We start from the raw sequence: 22,582 nt of genomic DNA on the forward strand, positions 1-22,582 counted from the left end.
TTACTCTCCGTCAACGTCAACGTGCTCTCTTTGCGGCTCTACCACAGGATCTCTGTAACCTTCTCTCTACCATTGCCTTTGACACTGCTCGCCTGATTGCACAAATTCATTCTTCCAAACTACAAAATAAACTTCAACGTCTCATCTCAGCTAGCCCTTGGTCTAAATTCTCCCTCACTGACTGTGTTACTAATCTGTCTTCTGTCTCACTCTCTCAATATGAGCTTGAATTTCTTGGTTTTGGTCTTTCCTTTGCCACTTCGCCTACTCCTCGCGCTGGTATTTCCCTGATTAGCTCTTTTGATTCCTTTCGTCAATCTCACTTCCGTAATCTTCCCGACTTGTCCACTTTTCGTGGTGCTAATCAGGGAAATACCAGCGCGAGGAGTAGGCGAAGTGGCAAAGGAAAGACCAAAACCAAGAAGTTCAAGCTCATATTGAGAGAGTGAGACAGAAGACAAGTTAGTAACACAGTCAGTGAGGGAGAATTTAGACCAAGGGCTAGCTGAGATGAGACGTTGAAGTTTATTTTGTAGTTTGGAAGAATGAATTTGTGCATTCAGGCGAGCAGTGTCAAAGGCAATGGTAGAGAGAAGGTTACAGAGATCCTGTGGTAGAGCCGCAAAGAGAGCACGTTGACGTTGACGGAAAGTAAAGAAGGCACCTTCAACCTGTGATTTAGTAGAAAGAATGAACTGTTGAAGTAGGAGACGGGCATGATCAGGAAAGGGAGTGCCCAGTGAGTTGGTTTTCAGGAAGTGGGAGAAGGAAGGTGGCAGAACTTGTTCAGCAAGACAGTCACGTAGGAAGCGAAGCTGATTCTTACGACGCCGGGTAGCAATAAGAGCAGCCTCATAAGATCGAAAGAGGGGTTTAAAAGAGGGAAGAACATTAAAAAAGTTGGAGAGAATATGACGCTTAACTGTGGGGTCCATAAATAACATAAAGGCACAATACCGTGACTGGAACGATACACAAATAACCGCACATAAAAGAGAGAAGCTTACGACGACGTTTCGGTCCGACTTGGACCATTGACAAAGTCACACTAACAGAGGTGGAGCAGGACGGCTATATATAGGCAGGAAGAGGTGGAGGTAGTAGTAGTAGTAGTAGTAGTACAAGAATTGTATATAATACCGACTATGGCCTTCCCAAAACTCATAAACCTGATATTCCTCTTCGTCCTATCATATCCTCTAGAGGTTCTGTCTCTTATTCTCTTGCTTCTTGGCTGGCCAAAACCCTCACTCCCTTTCTTGGTACTTTTTCTCCTGCCCACCTCCGTCACTCTCAAGACTTCATTGAACGGGTTCACTCTCTCCCAACCTGTAAGATGCTTAGTCTTGACGTTGAGTCCCTCTTCACCAATGTCCCTCTTGATGATGTCCTGATTTCCTTAGAGAGAAGGCCCATGTAGGGTTTCTTCATCTCCCTATCCCCACTGATGTCTTTCTTGATCTGATCCGCCTCTGTGTGGACTCTAACTCCTTTTCCTTCCAAGGGAAATATTATTCTCAAACCTTCGGTGTCGCTATGGGCTCTCCTCTCTCTCCTGTTCTTGCTAATCTTTACATGGAATACTTCGAGACTGTTCTTCTTCCTACCCTCGATGTGCAACCTTCACTCTGGCTCCGCTATGTGGATGACATCTTTGCTCTGTGGCCTCATGACTCCAGTCTCTTCCAACCTTTTCTTGAAGCTCTTAACAATCTTGCCCCTTCCATTAAGTTTAAAGCTGAATGGGAAGCTAATTCCTTACTTCCTTTCCTTGATGTCCATGTCCACCGCTCAGATACAGGTTTTTCCTTTTCCGTTTACCGTAAACCTATGCACAGTGGCATGTACATTCACTACTTTTCCTATCATGCTTCCCCTGTCAAGAAAAGTGTTCTTATCTCCCTCTTCCTCCGTGCCCTCTGCATCTGTGATCCTCAGTTCCTTCCAGCAGAAATTTCCACTCTTCATAATTCGTTCTCCCGTCTTGGCTACCCTTCCCATTTCATAGACTCTGCCCTCTCACGTGCTAAACGCAATTTCTTCTCTCCCAAACTCTCTACTCATGGGAACTCTTCTATCCTCTGCCTTCCCTACATTTCCGGTCTTTCTAATCTCAACAATTCTCTCCGTCCCTTAGACATCAAGCTTACCTTCCGCCAGACTAACACTCTTCGCACTAATCTCGTTCATACCTCTCCTCCCTCTACAGATGTTCCTGGTGTCTACTCTATTTCTTGCTCCTCCTGTCCTCTTCAATACTTCGGAGAAACTGGTCGATCTCTTTCTGACAGACTTAGGGAGCACAAAAATAGTGTTAGGCTTGCCGACACTAACAATGCTCTTTTCTGTCACGTCAGAGATCATAGCCATCCTATTGACTGGTCTTCTGCTAAAACTGTCTTCCCTACTTCCAGTTCGAACAGTCGCCGTCTAGTTGAATCCTCTCTAATACACAACTTTCCTTGTATGAACCTCAGCCCTGGCTTCGTCTCTGTAGATGCCTTCCTCTCCCACTACATTGTAAAATGCTCCAAACTTCAGAACACCCGTGACTTAACCTGAATCCTCATTTTTTCTTCTTCTTCTTTTTCTTCTTCCTCTTCCCCTTTCCTCTCTCCTTTTCTCCTCTGGGTTGTCTTTCTCTCTCCTGTCTCGTATTTCTGTTCCTTCTTCATTTATTTTATTTCACCACTTCCCCTTTCACGCACCTCTGTGCGCTTGCTCTCCCTCTGTGGGCATCTAGCTCTCTTGCAGTGCTCCCCTTCCTTTGTATTTGACTAGCTCGTCATCCTTATTTCCCACTTCTACCGCTACCACTACTACTACCTCTTCTTCTTCTACTACAACTACTGATGAAATTAAGACACATGTGCGGCGTCTGGTTGTCTTTGTTGTGGACGTTTCGCCATCCAGTGGCTGGCTGGATGGCGAAACGTCTACGGTGGGGACGCCCAGGTGTTGTGCATGTGTCTTGGTTTCATCCTGTCGGTATTATATACAATTCTTGTACTACTACTACTACTACTACTACTACCACCTCCACCTCTTCCTGCCTATATATAGCCGTCCTGCTCCACCTCTGTTAGTGTGACTTTGTCTATGGTCCAAGTCGGACCGAAACGTCGTCGTAAGCTTCTCTCTTTTATGTGCGGGTTATTTGTGTATTGAACCCACACATATCTATGGAGGCGTCCTTGATCTGTGCCTGGGCTTCAACATTACTTCTGCCAGCTGTGAGTCTTCCATTGTAACAGATATAGCGTCTGATCATTTCCCTAGGCTAACCTCACTAGATATTGGTAATACTATCTTTCCTGGTGGGATATTCAAACGGAAACGTTTTAATGTTCCCACTGATCAGCATGATGACTTTGTTGCACATGTGACTGACTGGTATAATTCCTATGAGTGTTCCTCTGAAGAGACCTTTAACAATGATCTTGTGAGCAGTATTCAGAACTACTTAGAGTTGCCACTGAAACCTCTTGGTACTCTAAACCCAACAAACTTCCATAATAATCATACCTCCTTCAAAAACCATACTTATTACAATGATTCTAAACTTCGTACACTGAAACGTACTGCTCGCAGACTAGGCCTAGCCTATAGAAAACATCATACCCCTGGAATGCTGAGGCTCTTCCAAACTGCCCTTGCTGCTGCCAGAGAGGGTATGACAGAGCTGCGGCAAACAGACTGGGAAAAATTTGTCAACGGACTCAATGCTCACACCCCACTTAGCCGGGCATGGAGGGACATAAATAGAACTGGGCAGATCGCGCACCCTCATCCCTTGTATAGGGCGAATGAGTTAGTCAGTGCTTGGGCTGCTACATCTAGCTATGACAATCTTCCCAGTACCACAGAGGCAAAATTAAATGACAAATATGATGCAAGGGAGAGATTTGTTTGCTTTATGCTCAACAAGGCAGATGACTGCAACATTCCTTTCACTAATTATGAACTTGATGCAGCACTAACTAAGGGCAACTCCACGTCGCCTGGTGAGGATGGTATTACTTACAACATACTTAGATTGCTGTGTCGAGTACCAGGTAATCCATTACTTGAATTATATAACATGAGCTATGTAAGATAAGATAAGATTTCGTTCAGATTTTTAACCCCGGAGGGTTAGCCACCCAGGATAACCCAAGAAAGTCAGTGCATCATCGAGGACTGTCTAACTTATTTCCATTGTGGTCCTTAATCTTGTCCCCCAGGATTCGACCCACACCAATCGACTAACACCCAGGTACCTATTTGCTGCTATGTGAACAGGACAACAGGTGTAAGGAAACGTGTCGAAATGTTTCCACCCGCCGGGAATCGAACCCGGGCCCTCCGTGTGTGAAGCGGGAGCTTTAGCCACCACGACCAACAGCCTCATCATTCCAATTCCTAAGCCCAATCAACAAAATGCATTTTGCCCAATATCTCTTACTAGCTGTTTGTGTAAAACATTTGAGAGAATGATTCTTAATCGTCTCATGTACAGAATCAAACAATTTTTGTCTCTCCGGTTACATGGTTTCATGCATGGAAGGAGTGTGCATCATTGCATAGCCACCTTTCTCACCCTGCACACTGACAGCTCCTACACTACCTTCCTTGACCTTAAATCCGCCTTCGATGTAGCCAACCGACATGTAATCATTAGTGAACTTGCCAGAATGGATGTTGGAGGATGGCTTCTCCGCTGGATTAAAGGCTACCTGTCCAACAGAAAGTCGTCTGTGTTGTTCCAGGGACATAGAAGTGTAACTAAAGACTTTGAATTAGGAACACCACAGGGAGGTGTGCTCAGTCCCACGCTGTTCAATATTCTAATTAATGCATTACCTAATGCTATGCCTAATCAGCCCCATCATTATGTGATTAGTTTTGCTGATGATATAATGATTCACACCACCGGATTCTCCAACACCCAGAACATTCTTAATCATGTACTAGCCTCGTGTCAGGACCTGGGGTTGATAATCTCTACTGATAAAACAAAGATACTCAATAGGCGTCCTCCTCGGCAGAGAGGCACAGTTCGTCAGGTCCAATTGCATGATGGGTCTTTTCTAGAATATGTAAACAGATACAGGTATCTAGGCTTTGAGGTTTCACTACTTGGACCTGTTGTAACAAGACTTTGTCGCCAATACAAAGAAAGGCTGAGAGCACTTAGAGTTGTGGCAGGTTTTCATCCCAGGTATGGAGCTAATATTAAAATTGTGAAAATTATGTATCTTGCTTATATTAGATCATTGGTTGATTATGCTGCGCCACTACTTGCTCTTGTGTCTGACTGAAAGCTTGGAGGGCTGAAAATACTGCAGAACGAAGCAATGAGGATCATTTTAGGATGCCCTCGTACTGCCAAAATTTTAAATATGCAAAAACAACTTGATATTCCAAGCATCAGAAATCGTGTTACTGAAAGAAATATCCTAATTGGGGTTAATATGCTCAGGCAAGCCCAGTCAAACCCCTGCACAGAAGCCCTCCAAACTTTCCTCAGCATTGGTGAACACTCCTCCAGATGGGTCGAAAAAAACTGGAACCGACCTCCACATGAATCAGATACATGATCTATGTCAAGTAAGGCAACAGCGGCACTTCTCCACTCCATGGAACATTACCCCATTCCAAACTACCATTCTTCCATTTCCCCCAAAACTACTTCTTAAATCACAACCAAAACTTCGGCCTTGAAGCCAAACATGATGCCTTAAGCTGTATTGATAACTTAGTCACGCAGCACACACTCTCGCAAATTATTTACATTGATGGTTCTGTTCACCAATCCAGTATTGGGCCCCTACTTAAACAAGATGGGTCCTACACAGATGACAGCAAGGAAATGAGTGAGCTATTCAAGTCCCAATATGACTCGGTTTTTAGCAAGCCGCTAACCAGACTGAGAGTCGAAGATCAAAACGAATTTTTTATGAGAGAGCCACAAAATTTGGTTAACACAAGCCTATCCGATGTTATCCTGACGCCAAATGACTTCGAACAGGCGATAAATGACATGCCCATGCACTCTGCCCCAGGGCCAGACTCATGGAACTCCGTGTTCATCAAGAACTGCAAGAAGCCCCTATCACGAGCCTTTTCCATCCTATGGAGAGGGAGCATGGACACGGGGGTCGTCCCACAGTTACTAAAAACAAGAGACATAGCCCCACTCCACAAAGGGGGCAGTAAAGCAACAGCAAAGAACTACAGACTGACAGCACTAACATCCCATATCATAAAAATCTTTGAAAGGGTCCTAAGAAGCAAGATCACCACCCATCTAGAAACCCATCAGTTACACAACCCAGGGCAACATGGGTTTAGAACAGGTCGCTCCTGTCTGTCTCAACTATTGGATCACTACGACAAGGTTCTGGATGCACTAGAAGACAAAAATAATGCAGATGTAATATACACAGACTTTGCAAAAGCCTTCGACAAGTGTGACCATGGCATAATAACACACAAAATGCGTGCTAAAGGAATAACAGGAAAAGTTGGTAGATGGATCTATAATTTCCTCACAAACAGAACACAAAGAGTAGTAGTCAACAGAGCAAAATCTGAGGCGGCTACGGTGAAAAGCTCTGTTCCACAAGGAACAGTACTCGCTCCCATCTTGTTTCTGATCCTCACAGCTGACATAGACAAGGATGTCAGCCACAGCACCGTGTTTTCCTTTGCAGATGACACCCGAATCTGCATGACAGTGTCTTCCATTGCAAACACTGCAAGGCTCCAGGCGGACATCAACCAAATCTTTCAGTGGGCTGCAGAAAATAATGTGAAGTTCAATGCTGAGAAATTTCAATTACTCTGATATGGTAAACATTAGGAAATTAAAACTTCATCAGAGTATAAAACAAATTCCAGCCACAAAATAGAGCGAAAAACTAACGTCAAAGACCTGGGAGTGATCATGTCGGAGGATCTCACCTTCAAGGACCATAACATTGTATCAATCACATCTGCTAGAAAAATGACAGGATGGATAATGAGAACCTTCGAAACTAGGGATGTCAAGCCCATGATGACACTCTTCAGGTCACTTGCTTTATCTAGGCAAGAATATTGCTGCACACAAACAGCACCTTTCAAGGCAGGTGAAATTACTGACCTAGAAAATGTACAGAGAACCTTCACGGCGTGCATAACGGAGATAAAACACCTCAGTTACTGGGAGCCCTTCAAGTTCCTGAACCTGTACTCCCTGGAATGCAGGCGGGGGAGATACATGATTATATACACCTGGAAAATCCTAGAGGGACTAGTACCGAACTTGCACACGAAAATCACTCACTACGAAAGCAAAAGACTTGGCAGACGATGCAGGGGTGTCACTAGCACGTTAAGAGACAATACAATAAGTGTCAAGGGCCGGAGACTGTTCGATTGCCTCCAAGCATACATAAGGGGGATTACCAATAGACTCCTGACTTTCTTCAAGCAGGCACTGAACAAGCACCTAAAGTCGGTACCTGACCAGCCGGGCTGTGGCTCATACGTTGGATTGCGTGCAGTCAGCAGTAACAGCCTGGTTGATCAGACCCTTATCCATCATGAGGTCTGGCCACAGACCGGACCGCGGGGGCATTGACCCCTGGAACTCTCTCCAGGTAAACTTCAGGTAAACACACTGTTGGGGTAAATTCTTTATCAGAATACTTATAACGGTCTGTGAATTCTTAAAAACTATTTATGTATCAAATCTTCTAAGAATTGTTAGGCAGGACAGACAAATTCTCTTTATATGAGAGAACTAGCACACTGTTGGTCTAAGGATTTTATCCTAGGTTCTGTTCTGTAATAAGTTTTCGTAGCGTCCATCAGTGCAGATTCCATGAACTCCTTAGGAAAACATTTTCATGACAATCTCAAATATTTTCATAATTTCTTCAACTTGGAACTCCGAGCTGCACACTTTGTAAGCTCTCAGAAATATAATAAGAAATACACTCTTTTCAAGTCTTGTCTTATGGTTGAAGTAGTAGTGAATGTATGAGCACACAATGGTGGCCTTCCTATATACTGTAAACTTAAATTGTTATCAACCCAATGTATTAATACATCTATGAATGGAAGTTTAGAGACCTTCTCTTTCTTCACAGTGAATTTAATAGACGGGGCTAAAGTGTTAAATCTTGGTAAAATTGTATCCAGGGTCATATCATCTGGACAAAGACACAAAATATCATCCACATATCTGAACCATTCAGCTGTAAAGGACAGAATATCTTTCAACAACCTAACCTCGAAAACTTCCATATACACTGCATGCAGCCAGCAGTAACAGCCTGGTTAATCAGGCCCTGATCCACCATAAGGCCTGGTCACAGACCTGGCCATGGGGGCGTTGACCCCCGGTACTCTCTCCAGGTAAACTCCAGGTAATCAGATTGCTCAGTAGGAAACACAACAGATTATCCAAAGTCATTCCCTGCCCTTGAGCATAATATTTCCTTTCAAACTCAAACTTGCAGTCAACTACACACAACTTAGTTCATTAATGGTATTTTTATCAAAAGGTACACAGAACTCGTCTAATTCTTCTTCCAAATAGGATAGCAAGTCAGGGACAGGGACTCTCGTCAACAATGCGGTGACATCAAAACTTACTAGTACAAAATCATTAGACATGTTGATATTTTGCAATTTGTCAATTAGATCTACATTGTTTTTATGTGTGCTTCAGAAATGTTGCCAAGCTATTAAGTTAATATTTTTACCAGCCATTTTGACAAGGCAATGTGTCCCGTTAATGGGCCCGTTTTCTCGATTGCAGAACTCCTAAGATAATCGTCAGTGATATCTACAATCACTGGCAGTATAATAAGTACGTAATATTATTTATATCATAATGTAGTCTGACTGAATTTTTAATAACTGCCAAGTCACGTTCGTTATGCTACTATTGCAATATTAATGTTTGTGGGCTGGCTGTTTTTCTTATGCTATAATATATCTGAAATACGAATGGACGCACTAGTCAATCAAATTGCAAATATCGAACTTAAGCTGAAGGAATCTTACAGGAAATTGAAAAAAAAATACTTCTTCTCTTATGCCAAATCTAAGGTAAAAACAATATCCAGTATTGGGCCGCTGCTGAGGCGCGATGGGACATACACAGATAACAGCCAAGAAATGAGTGAGATACTGAAGACCCAATATGACTCAGTGTTCAGGGAGCCACTGCCCAGACTAAGTGTAGACAGCCTGTACTGTCAGAACACACAGCCTAGCCGTCTGTTCTGACTAGTTCATATTTTGCAGCATTTAAGTGCTGCCCTCTATAGGCTCACCCAGGTCAGTGGGAGGCTGAGCCCATTCGGTCTCACTCCTAGGCCGACCGACCTGATAGGCACAAGTGCTCCCCCTCCACAGACTGGCTTGTGGTCACTCCCTCACACTGCCCATTGAGTACTCACTCCTATCCAATTAAAGCCAAACTAGTCCACGGCCATATCATTGCTACCTATGCTACCTTCACCGGCACTAAACCGCTGTTCAGCAGCTAGAACATTAATAACAGTGGTGATAGTGGAGTCAACGGCATTGTGAGCCTACTCGGGGTGGAGGGGTTGACGCCTGTCAACACCATCGGTCGACGCCAGTCAACATCATCCATCGTCATCCAATGCACCTGCTGGCCTAAAGAGTTATCTGTTACTCCCAGCGTCTTGACAGGGCATGAGATAGATCTTCGTCCTAGATTTTTCCCACAAAATCTGGACATAGGTGTCACGGCGTCATCTTCAGCCTTAGCAGTCACGTATTCATGTCTTCACCCTCTCTACAGCCCTTCAACACTCTCCAGCACCATTCTCCTGCCTCCTACAGCATCCCTACGCCCTTCTCAGCTACAAGAGGTGAGGTCGTTTAGTGTGTTGGCTTCGCGTGGCTCCACGCGTGACCACGAGGTGGCTCTGGGGTTGTTTGATACCCTAGTCAGTGTGTAAACACACCAGCCTCCTCTACAGCCTTCTCTGCTATGCAACTACGTCCATCTCGCCGTCCATGTGTGTTGTGTTCTTCCCAGTTTCCTCCAAGAAGTTCTACCTGGCTTAACCATGTGGGAACCCAGTTGGCCTAGCCCCTAAGCCAGCTTAGTTCAGCCCCCACGCCGTCTACAGCAGCTCGTGACTCATCATTGTGTCTACAACTACTCAGCGTCTACGTATCTCCAGCCAGTGCAGTTTTTTTGTGTTGCCCAGTTAAATTTTTTCTTTCCCTTGCTGTTACATTCCCAGTTAATCACCAGTTTTGTTTTTCCCCAGTGAATTGTTACAGTTAAACCTCCTCGTACCAGTTCATAGTTTCACCTAAGTTTGTTTTTAGCACGTTCGAGTAGTGCAGTAAATGTTTTGTTCTCCGTGTGCTGAAGCCGCAGTCAGTCAGCGCACCCAAACACGCTTGCCAGTGTAAACAAACCATGCACAGCTGTGGCTCACGCCGAGTTAGCCACGTCCTTCTCATATCTTATACCTTCACAGAGTTCCCCGGCCTTTCCTGTTCTTCCCAAGTCCATTCTGATCATTTTTCCTACGACATTGAAGCCCCATAGCAGCGTACAAATGCTACGAGGCGTGTAGTGTTACTAGAGCATCACTGAAAGTTTCAGGACCTGCAGCACCAGTACCTTCGTCCATCTCCTGCACTCAAAGTTAAGTAAACAGTGACTTACTTAGCATTTCCTAATATTTTGTGACATTATTTAACTGTCCTGCACCAATACAGTTGTCGCTGAAGTCATACTTCAGTAAATTGTTCAGTTTGTCATCAGTGCACATTTTGCCCACTTACCCACAGCTTCTTAAATTTTGTACATTTATTTTGCACTCCTACATTTTAAATTCCAGTATTTTATTCTGCATCTTGCACCTCAGTTGTTATTGATTTAAATTGTTCAGTGTTAACCATTTATACAATTTACCTCTCACATACAGTTTGCAAGTAATTCTTGTGTGCTGTTATTTTGTTAGTTGCACCTGCAAGTTAGCCACAGATTGTTGACAACCCTGCACTGTTTTGTTTGTTAGTGTGGTTTTTTTTCTTTTAATAAGCGCAATCTTCAAGTACTTAAGTATTAGCTTATTCTACCTGCAGTGATACAATCTGTGCCAAGCCCATTACACTTTTCTCCTGTTTCCCCATTTATTTGCTCTACATATATTCTATGTTTTATCTGTGAATATTCACCATATGTGCATTATATTTTGCTATTTTGTATACCCAAGTCATTTTTGTATACCCAAGTGCATTTTTGGGAACCTGCTTATTTACCATTGATTACCAAAATTACTTGTGAAATTCATTAATTTTGACCTAGAGATCGTGAAATTTTTGTTTTTGCCAGTGTACACCCTGCTAACACCAGTGTACACCCTGCTAACACCAGTGTACACCCTGCTAACACCAGTGTACACCCTGCTAACACCAGTTAACCTTTGCCCTATTATTGAATTTAATAATTTGCATTTTTATTAATTTTATTTTGTGTGCAATATAGCATTTCTTGATACAGTGTATTATTTTTTTTTCTGTGATTTTTGGCACTATCCCATACTCTGATATCTTTGCTGTGTCAACTTCCCTTTGTGCAAGTGAATTACTTTTTTTTGCATTCCAATTTGCAACTGCCAGCACCTGCAATCTTTTTAAACTCTGCTTGCAGCACAGTTTAGTGTTGTGTAATACCTGATTTATTTTAAATTTTGTGCAATTTTTGCTACCAGTGTTTACAGTTCAACTCCTTTTCATAAATTTTGTTGCCAGTCTCCTGGTGAAATTATTGACCACCCTTAGCATCATTTTGTGCACTTCCTTGTAGTTCATTCACTTGCATACATCTCTTATTTTGTGTTTCAGAGTGTACCACTATTTTTTTTGTTGTTGTTTTGCTCAAATTATTTCCATCACTAGGCAGTTTACCTAGTACCGTGGTGCTGTGTTCTCTCTGACTCTCTGTTGAATTGTAGCCAGTGCATACCATTTCTTGCTCTGACCTGTTTACCCTCTTCGTGACCTGCTTGCATTTGAACAATTGACGTCATGACTAAGACACGCAGTGGCCGTACCGTTAGTCCAGATTCTGCTTATGCTAGCAATGGTGCCTCGGCCAGCATGATCACGCAGCAGGCCATCAAAGCCCCCGTGACAGTTGGTCAAGTTGTGGCTCAAGTCTTGACCACCAGTGGGCCGGCTAATCGTCCATACCCGACCCTTCTTTTTGATGGTCGTTCAAATAGGTTAGAGCCATGGCTGCAGTCAGTCTAGACGACTGTTAAGGCCCAATTTGATAGTCCAACGGACTCACTGTACATTCGTGCTGCTGTTGCAGCAGTGGATCTCACCCGGGATGATATAGGTGCCTTTGTGCAGCTCAATCGTGTTTGAGATTCAGTCTTGGGACGAGCTTAAGGAGGAATTTAAGCGTTATTTTCGGCGTAGTCGCCAACGCCATTACATTAAGATCGTTACCAGCATCTTGGCCGAATGTCAATAATGGCACGAAAGCCCCCTGGCTTGCATTTGCCGGTTTGGGCAAGCCGCCAAAGATTTTACTGATGCCATCCGCTCCACTAAGTGGGTGAATGGTGATGACTGTATTAAAGCTAAAGACATCATCCCCATGCTGGCTGTAGGCATCATGTGGAGGGATGCCCCCCTAACCTCCAGGGTGCCATTGATGCGCTAGGACTCGGCCCTCAGCACGACGTCCTGGGTGCATATGATGCCATTGACGCGATCGAGCCGCCTGCCAAGCAAGGCAAGGTTTGTCGCTTTTGTAGATGATCCTATACCCATCCTTCCGGCGCCATCCACAGTGACCCCGTGGGTGCAGCCGGAAGTCACTTTTGCCGCCGCTGTCAGACAGCCAGCCCACAAAGTTTCTAACCCAGTCCCACTAACACTCGCCCAAGTAAAAATATTGACCACAGTAACAACAGTCAGTCTCATACAAAAAAGCAGTTATCGACTTCCTGGACCAAGGCAAAACGTTGTCAGCAAACACCTCCTCCAACCTCACCTGCTAAGCGCGTAGTGACTTGTTTCAACTGTGGCAAACGCGGGCACTACCAATCAGAGTGTTACAAACCTAAGCCCCCGCAAGGTAACTGTCACCATCCCCACCCTCAGTATCAAAGTAACCGTCATCATCCCCATGCTCAGTATCAAAGTAACCATCACCGTCCCCATGCTCAGTCTCGCGAGGGAGTCTGTATGTACCACAACACTTCCAGTCATACCTCCAATGAGTGTAACAAGCTGAGAAGTATGCTGTCAGCTGAGTGGAGCAAGCAGTCGTCGTGCAATGCACGTGCTAGTAGAAGCCCTTCCACTAGTTCGGGGGAAGAGGCACTTCCGAGAAACCAGCGAAAGACATAGTAACCCTGTCGGAGTCACTGTATTCCGTCCCTGTCCGCAATGCATTCGCCACCCTGGGCAGTGATATGCTTGCCAACAGTGAGGAAACAGAGTGTCTTGATGTTGTTGCTGAGACTCGTACCGTACCTTCCAGGTCGAGCCTCATCAACAAGCGTCGAGCCTCAAGCAGCTGTGACTCCGGGGATTTTGTTGGCCTGTCATGCCTTCACGTTCGGTATGACAACCCGTGTGGACCGCTCGTCGAGCCCACTGTCCACCATAAGCCTGTCCAGCTTTTCCTAGATACAGGTTCGGTGGTTAACATTGTCCGCTCCATTCTTTTCCGAGACATTGGCCTTCACGCAGCCATGTTGACAGAGCCGTCTGTCATTCAGACCTTGAGAGGAGTCTCAGGTAATCCGCTGACGGTTCGTGGTCGTACAGCGTTAGAATTTGCGGTCCAGGGTCACAAGCTGTCCGCAAAATTCTTAGTCGTAGATGGTATTGTTTTCCCTGGTGACCTGCTCATAGGGTTCAAAACCATGGCAGACCTTAGGATCCGCTTAGATCCAGCTGACTGGAAAGCAGAATTCAACGGAGTGGATGTGCCCTTCTGGGGCGTGCACTTAGGATCCACTACATGCTACTCTGTCTCAGAGTATGCACAGTGCCTGGAATCGTTGGAAACCGGTGGTTTCCATAGCACATTCTCCCCGGGGTCGGTCTCTTGTCCTGATCGACCTCGTAGTAGAGCTCGTTGCCCGTCACCTCCTGGCCATCAGTGCTTAGTTACCAGTGAAACCCAGTCTGGGGATGCCCAGTCTAACCTTCACTCTAACTCTGATGCTGTTGTAGAGAACAGCAGTTGTCAAGCCGCAGTATCCCTGTCGGCAGGCGACTATCTGACTCGTGTCATGGCATCAGTGAGCAGAGTTACTGCTTGTACGAAGTATGACATCACTTTGTCAGCTAACTCGCTCACTCCTGTTATGGTGTACGTGAGCAGAGCTTTTGAAGGAGACCATGTGCTGGTTGACAACGACACATGCCGAGTCAAGGGCCTCTCCCTTGAACCATCCTTTGCACACAGTGCAACGTGGTAAGTTGCAAGTCCTTGTTGTCAACATGCACAGTCGAGAATTTCCCCTGCGGAAGAATACCTCACTTGTCGACCTTGTCAGATTCCCTCTCCCGGTGAGAGTGGAGGGTGAAGCCCCAGCTGACTTCCTCGTGAGTGCAGGTCTCCCAGGTGAGTCTGCTGCTGACTCTTCCAACACCCGGCCAGTGCAGGAAGATGATCTAGCTTTGACAGACTATCCTGACGAGGTCCCAAAACTTCTCCAGGTTCTCAATCATGCACGTTCTGCAGTCGCACTAGATGGTGAGTCGATGGGTTTGACCCCACTGATCTCTCACCGTATTCCACTTGGCAAAGGTACTAAACCCATTTATGTACCTGCGTATCGCATGCCACATGCGCAAAGAGTCTTTGCTGAAGAACTCATTACACGGATGCTCCGTGATGGAGTTATTGAGGAGTCCACTTCCCCGTGGAATGCTCCCCTTATTCTGGTCCCCAAGAAAGATGGAACCTGGCACCCTGTTATCGATTACAGGAAACTGAATGCATGTACGATCCTAGACCGCTTTCCGTTGCCAGTTCTGAATGACCTGTTGCAGAACATCGACGATAATAAGGTCTTTTAAACTCTTGATCTTCTTCAAGGGTTCTGGCAGATCCCCCTCGATGATGAGAGCAAAGAGTTGACAGCTTTCTCTACGCCAACTGGTCATTACCAGTTCAGGAGGATGCCCTTTGGCTTGCGCAGAAGCCCAATCACATTTAGTCGTTTGATGACGACAATTTTCCGTACCCTCCTAGGTGGCACGCTCATGGTCTACCTAGATGATCTCATAGTCATGTTGCAAGATATCCCGACACATCTCGAGAAACTTGACAGGGTATTGGACAGGCTAGCTCAGGCAAACCTTAAGGTAAAGCTCTCCTAATGTCATTTCCTCCGGAAGGAAATAAAATTTCTGGGTCACGTAGTTACTCAGAATGGCATAAAGACAGACGAGTCTAAAATCTCGGCCGTGCAGAAATTCCCCAGACCCATGACGGCGGATGCAGTCCTGTCCTTCATAGGCCTGGCAGGTTTCTACCGTACCTTTATCGCAGGTTTCTCCACCATTGCTGCACCCCTGACATGCTTACTCAAGAAGGATGCCCCTTTTGAGTGGACGTGTGATCAGGAACGAGATTTTGTCACTCTTAAGAACAAGTTAACATCAGCCCCAACCCTTAGATTCCCTGATTTCACCAAGGCATTTACCTTGACGACTGATACCAGCAAAGTTGGCATCGGTGCAGTCTTGTCACAGGAATCTAATGGTAAGCAACAGCCTATTGCCTATGCTAGCCGTGTCCTTACTAAAGCGAAAGTCAATTATTCAGTGACAGAGCTAGAAGCTTTAGTCATTGTATGGGCCTTGAGTCATTTTCGGGATATCATCTATCATTATCCTATACAGATTTACGCAGATCATCTACCCTTATTGGCCCCTTTTTGCGAATAAGAACCTCTCGGGAAAGCATGCTCAGTGGTCACTCACGTTCAATGACTACAACCCCGAAATTTGCTATGTCCCAGGTAAGCAAAATGTTGTAGCTGATGCCTTGTCGAGGCATATAGCATTCGTGAGTGTCGGCAACTCGTTCTTTGTTGAGGATCTCGAGAGAGCCCAACGACAGGACCCTGTGTGGTCTCCAGTCCTTCGTTTCCTGACCAAGGAGGACGTTGACTTACAGGTCAAGTCTCCCATTCCACTGAAGGATTTGGTGGTCAACCAAGGAGTACTGTGCCGTGTTGCACAGCTGGTGGACCCCGGCAGAACCATATACCATCTGGTGATACCGGAGTCCATGATACCAGCTACTCTTAGGTTGATCCACGATGTCCCAGGTGTAGCGCACCCCGGGAAGGACCGCAGTATCAAACAGGCATGAATGAAATATTTCTGGCCTAAGATGGCAGCGGACATTGCCAAGCATGTACACCAGTGTGTTGTTTGCCAACAGCACAAGGGTACCATTACAGATCCTAACCCCATTCTAAAGTATCCCATTACAAAGGAGCCCTGGGAGAGAACTTCTGTCGACCTGTTGACGAACTTCTCGACCTCGGAGAAGGGAAATAAGCACCTGCTTGTAATGGTAGATAACTTGACGCAGTACAGTGAGTTAGTACCCATTCCTGATAAAACCATTGAAACTGTCGCTAGTGCTTTCCGTTAGCATGTTGTTCTTCGTCATACTTGCCCACATGTCCTTCTGTCAGACAATGGATCTGAGTTCATAAATGCCATAATGCAGGATCTTTGCTCCAGATTTAACATTCACCAAGCGCCAGTAGCTCCACGCCACCCTGCGAGTAATGGTCTTGCTGAACATACAAATCGCAAAGTCCTGGAGGTGCTCAGGGTAACTGTTAACCCAAGTTGTACTACATGGGATGAGGCTATCCCAGATGTTCAGTGTACATTAAATTCCTCCCTCAACAGCTCGATTGGTGAGACACCTCATTTTGCTTTGTATGGCTATGACAAGTGCTTACCATATGAAATTCTGTTTGCTCCACCTAGACCTACTTAAGATACTGATAACCCCAGTGTAGTAAAGATGCGGACAACGCAGCTTGTCTTCCAGCGGGTACGAGAGAACCTTTTGAAAGCTACTGATAGGTTCACATCTGAGTGCAATGCCCACGCCAAGGAAAGCAAAGTGGAACCAGGTTGCAAAGTCATGTTGCTCAACCCAGCGCAGACCCCAGGTATGCACAAACTTGTCCCAAAATTCGTGGGTCCTTACCGTGTCCTCCAACAGCTCCGTGGCAATAAGTTCGAGGTGAGGGAGATTGCTATGAGAACTATCAAGGAAGCCCACCTTGATCACATGAAGTATGTGGACCATGTGCAGGTCGAAGCAGAACTGTATTCGTGTGCGTTGCAACACCACAATCAGAACAATGCTTGGGACAACCTGTCTACCCCTTCTCCCACTACTACTGTTACTGAAGACGGCCCAGTAAGGCTCCATACTTATGGCCTGCGACCCAGGACAACAGTACATTTCTGTGACATTGATGTACCTACTGACTTCTCTGACTCCTACGCTAGTTATGCTAATTGTTTGCTTGCAGAAATGGGTATAAATGCACACACATTGTATAGCTAGTTGATAATGGAGCCAGGGTGGCCAACATCATGTAATTATGTAGATACTTTTAGAAGGGTACCCAGAGTGTAATGAATTCCATGGATATAGTATTATTGCAGGTATGTGCACCCAGTGTTTTTATAAAAAAAAAAAGCCTGTGTCATGGTCAGGGCAGTGCCGCCCTCTGAGTCACATGTCACACCTTAGGAAATGCTACTGTCAGTCATTGTTTGCAGATGTGAGGGTGCAACAACGTTCGTAGACGAGTGGTCAACTGATGTTCAGCCCTGCGGACAACCTGTATATAGAAGATTTTAGTTCCAGTGCTGACATCTCCGGACTCTCTCCTCAATGAAACAGCGCGGGCAAACCAGTTTTCTCTTCCCCTGGTTGGGAGAGTTTTTTTTTGCCTGTTGCATTTTTATGTCCATTTTTATTTACAAGTGAGCGAAAGCCAGTCCCTCTCTGGGGTAGCCAGTGTAAGTAATTCCTTTATACCTACCGGCCCACCAGTATTGTCACGTCCGGATGATGCGAGGTGCATGGCCGAGCATATGTAGACAGCCTGTACTGTCAGAACACACAGCCTAGCCGTCTGTTCTGACTAGTTCATATTTCACGGCATTTAAGTGCTGCCCTCTGTAGGCTCACCCAGGTCAGTGGGAGGCTGAGCCCATTCGGTCTCACTCCTAGGCCGACCGACCTGATAGGCACAAGTGCTCCCCCTCCACGGACTGGCTTGCGGTCACTCCCTCACACTGCCCGTTGTGTTTACCTGGAGTTTACCTGGAGAGAGTTCCGGGGGTCAACGCCCCCGCGGCACGGTCTGTGACCAGGCCTCCTGGTGGATCAGAGCCTGATCAACCAGGCTGTTGCTGCTGACTGCACTCAAACCAACATACGAGCCACAGCCCGGCTGGTCAGGAACCGACTTTAGGTGCTTGTCCAGTCCCAGCTTGAAGACTGCCACGGGTCTATTGGTAATCCCCCTTATGTATGCTGGGAGACAGTTGAACAGTCTCGGGCCCCTGACACTTATTGTATGGTCTCTTAACGTGCTAGTGACACCCCTGCTTTTCATTGGGGGGATGTTGTATCGTCTGCCAAGTCTTTTGCTTTCGTAGTGAGTGATTTTCGTGTGCAAGTTCGGTACTAGTCCCTCTAGGATTTTCCAGGTGTATATAATCATGTATCTCTCCCGCCTGTGTTCCAGGGAATACAGGTTTAGGAACCTCAAGTGCTCCCAGTAATTGAGGTGTTTTATCTCCGTTATGCGCGCCGTGAAGGTTCTCTGTACATTTTCTAGGTCAGCAATTTCACCTGCCTTGAAAGGTGCTGTTAGTGTGCAGCAATATTCCAGCCTAGATAGAACAAGTGACCTGAAGAGTGTCATCATGGGCTTGGCCTCCCTAGTTTTGAAGGTTCTCGTTATCCATCCTGTCATTTTTCTAGCAGATGCGATTGATACAATGTTATGGTCCTTGAAGGTGAGATCCTCCGACATGATCACTCCCACGTCTTTGACGTTGGTGTTTCGCTCTATTTTGTGGCCAGAATTTGTTTTGTACTCTGATGAAGATTTAATTTCCTGTGTTTACCATATCTGAGTAATTGAAATTTCTCATCGTTGAACTTCATATTGTTTTCTGCAGCCCACTGAAAGATTTGGTCGATGTCCGCCTGGAGCCTTGCAGTGTCTGCAATGGAAGACACTGTCATGCAGATTCAGGTGTCATCTGCAAAGGAAGACACGGTGCTGTGGCTGACATCCTTGTCTATGTCGGATATGAGGATGAGGAACAAGATGGGAGCGAGTACTGTGCCTTGTGGAACAAAGCTTTTCACCGTAGCTGCCTCGGACTTTACTCTGTTGACGACTACTCTCTGTGTTCTGTTAGTGAGGAAATTATAGATCCATCGACCGACTTTTCCTGTTATTCCTTTAGCACGCATTTTCTGCGCTATTACGCCATGGTCACACTTGTCGAAGGCTTTTGCAAAGTCTGTATATATTACATCTGCATTCTTTTTGTCTTCTAGTTGTGTACTCACTCCTATCCAATTAAAGCCAAACTAGTCCACGGCCGTATCATTGCTACCTACGCTACCTTCATCGGCACTAAACCGCTGTTCAGCAGCAAGAACAGTAATAACATAAGGGTCCACAATCCAAATAAATTCATTATGAACGAGACCCAAAATTTGGTCATTTAAAAAATCTCAGATATTATTCTAACTCCACAAGACTTTGAAAAGGCAATAAATGATATGTCCACGCAATCTGCCCCACGCCCAGAGTCATGGAACTCCGTGTTCATCAAGCATTGCAAGAAGAACATGTCGCGTTCCTTCATCTTTCTATGGAGAGGGAGCATGGACACAGGGGTCATCCCACACACACTGAAAGCAACAGACATAGCCCCACTCCACAAAGGTGGCAGTAAAGCAATTTCAAAGAACTGCAGACCGAAAGCACTAACATCCCATATCATAAAAATCTTTGAAAGGGTCCTAAGAGACAAGATCGCCAACCATCTAGATACCCATCAGTTACATAACCCAGGGCAACACGGGTTTAGAGCAGGTCGCTCCTGCCTGTCCTAGCCACTGAATAAACAACATACAGATGTTGTATGCACAGATTTTGCAAAAGATTCCGACATGTGTGACCATGGTGTAATAATGCACACAATGTGTGATACAGGAATAACAGGAAAAGTTGGTAGATGGATTTATAACTTCCTGACAAATAGAACACACAGGGAAATAGTAAATATTCTATTCTCATCTATTCCTCATCCTCATATCTGAGAGAGATGTAAGCCATAGCTCCGTGTCTTTCTTTGTGGATGACACCTGGATTGCCATGACAGTGACCTCCATCGAAAACACCGCAAGACTCCAAACGGGCATCTGGAGTTTACCTGGAGAGAGTTCCAGGGGTTAACGCCCCACGGCCCGGTCTGTGACCAGAACTCATGGTGGATCAGAGCCTGATCAACCAGGCTTTTACTGCTCCCTGCACGCAATCCAACGAATGAGCCACAGCCCAGCTGGTCAGGTACCGACTTTAGGTGCTTGTTCAGTGCCTGCTTGAAGACAGCCAGGGGTTTATTGGTAATCTCCCTTGTGTGTGCTGGGAGGCAGTTGAACAGTCTTGGACCCCTGATACTTACTGCATTGTCTCTTAAAGTGCTAGTGACACCCCTGCTTTTCATTGGGGGGATGTTGCATCGTCTGCCGAGTCTTTTGCTTTCGTAGTGAGTGATTTTCGTGTGCAAGTTCTGTATTAGTCCCTCTAGGATTTTCTAGGTGTATATAATCATTTATCTCTCCTGCCTGCATTCCAGGGAGTACAGGTTCAGGAACTTTAAGCGCTCCCAGTAATTGAGGTGTTTTATCTCCGTTATGCGTGCCGTGAAGGTTCTCTGTACATTTTCTAGGTCAGTAATTTCACCTGCCTTGAAAGGTGCTGTTAGTGTGCAGCAATATTCCAGCCTAGATAGAACAAGCAACCTGAAGAGTGTCATCATGGGCTTGGCATCACTAGTTTTGAAGGTTCTCATTATCCATCCTGTCATTTTTCTAGCAGATGTGATTGATACAATGTTATGGTCCTTGAAGGTGAGATCCTCCGACATGATCACTCCCAGGTCTTTGACGTTAGTTTTTCGCTCTATTTTGTGGCTGGAATTTGTTTTATACTCTGATGAAGTTTTAATTTTCTCAGGTTTACCATATCGGAGTAATTGAAATTCCTCATCGTTGAACTTCATATTGTTTTCTGCAGCCCACTGAAAGATTTGGTTGATGTCCGCCTGGAGCCTTGCAGTGTCTGCAATGGAAGACACTGTCATGCAGATTCGGGTGTCATCTGCAAAGGAAGACACGGTGCTGTGGCTGACATCCTTGTCTATGTCAGATATGAGGATGAGAAACAAGATGGGAGCGAGTACTGTGCCTTGCAGAACAGAGCTTTTCACCGTAGCCGCCTCAGACTTTACTCTGTTGACTACTACTCTTTGTGTTCTGTTTGTGAGGAAATTATAGATCCATCTATCAACTTTTCCTGTTATTCCTTTAGCATGCATTTTGTGCGCTATTACACCATGGTCACATTTGGCGAAGATTTTCGCAAAGTCTGTGTATATTACATTTGCATTAACCAAATCTTCAAATGGGCCACTCAAAACAATATGAAGTTCAATGAAGAGAAATTTCAACTACTCACATATGGAAAACTTGAGTAAATTAAAACTGTATCAGGGTATATGACAAATTCTAATCATACAATAGAGCGAAAAAGTAATGGGAAGGACCTCGCCTTCAAAGACCACAACAATGTATCTACTGCATCTGCTAGGAAAATGATAGGGTGAATAATGAGAACCTTCAAAACTTGGGATGCCAAGCCCATGATGATTCTCTTCAAATTGCTTGTTCTCTCTAGGCTGGAGTATTGCTGTACACTAACTTTCCCCTTCAAAGCAGGCAAAATTGCTGACCTGGAGAGTGTACAAAGAACTTTCATGGCACACATAAGTACGATAAGGCACTTAAATTACTGGGAACAGTTGAAGGCCCTTGACCTGTATTCCCTGGAGTGCAGGCGAGAGAGATATGATAATATACATTTGGAAAATCCTAGGGGGATCAGTACCAAATATGCACACGAAAACATTCCCCCGATGAAAAGCAGGGGGTGCCATGAGTACACTGAAAGACAACACAATAAGTGTCCGTGGCCCAAGACTGTTCAACTGCCTCCCAACATACATAAGGGGGATTGCCAATAGACCCCTGGCTGTCTTCAAGAACGCACTGGACAGGCACCTAAAATCAGTACCTAACCAACCGGGCTGTGGTTCGTACTTTAGTTTGCGTGCGGCCAGCAGTAACATCCTGGTTGATCAGACCGTGATATACCATGAGACCTGGTCTCACACCGAGCCACGGGGGCATTAACCCCCGAAACCCTCTGCAGGT

General features: G+C 45.4%; 1 protein-coding gene across 3 annotated transcripts in view; it reads left to right on the forward strand.

The window, feature by feature from the left end:
- The window catches only part of LOC128700109 (uncharacterized), a 150,793-nt gene that overhangs the window by 13,445 nt on the left and 114,766 nt on the right, over window positions 1–22,582 (forward strand). Inside the window, exon 1 of one of the 3 annotated variants that reach the window (XM_070100820.1) lies at window positions 3,267–9,878. The exons of the other annotated variants lie outside the window; for them this stretch is intronic. The gene's annotated coding sequence lies outside the window, so the exon portion shown is untranslated. Of the gene's footprint in view, window positions 1–3,266; window positions 9,879–22,582 lie in introns of those variants that run through there. 3 annotated transcript variants of the gene reach the window in all.

Source organism: Cherax quadricarinatus, chromosome 74, assembly GCF_038502225.1.
Source record: "Cherax quadricarinatus isolate ZL_2023a chromosome 74, ASM3850222v1, whole genome shotgun sequence".
Taxonomy (NCBI): Eukaryota; Metazoa; Arthropoda; class Malacostraca; order Decapoda; family Parastacidae; genus Cherax; species Cherax quadricarinatus.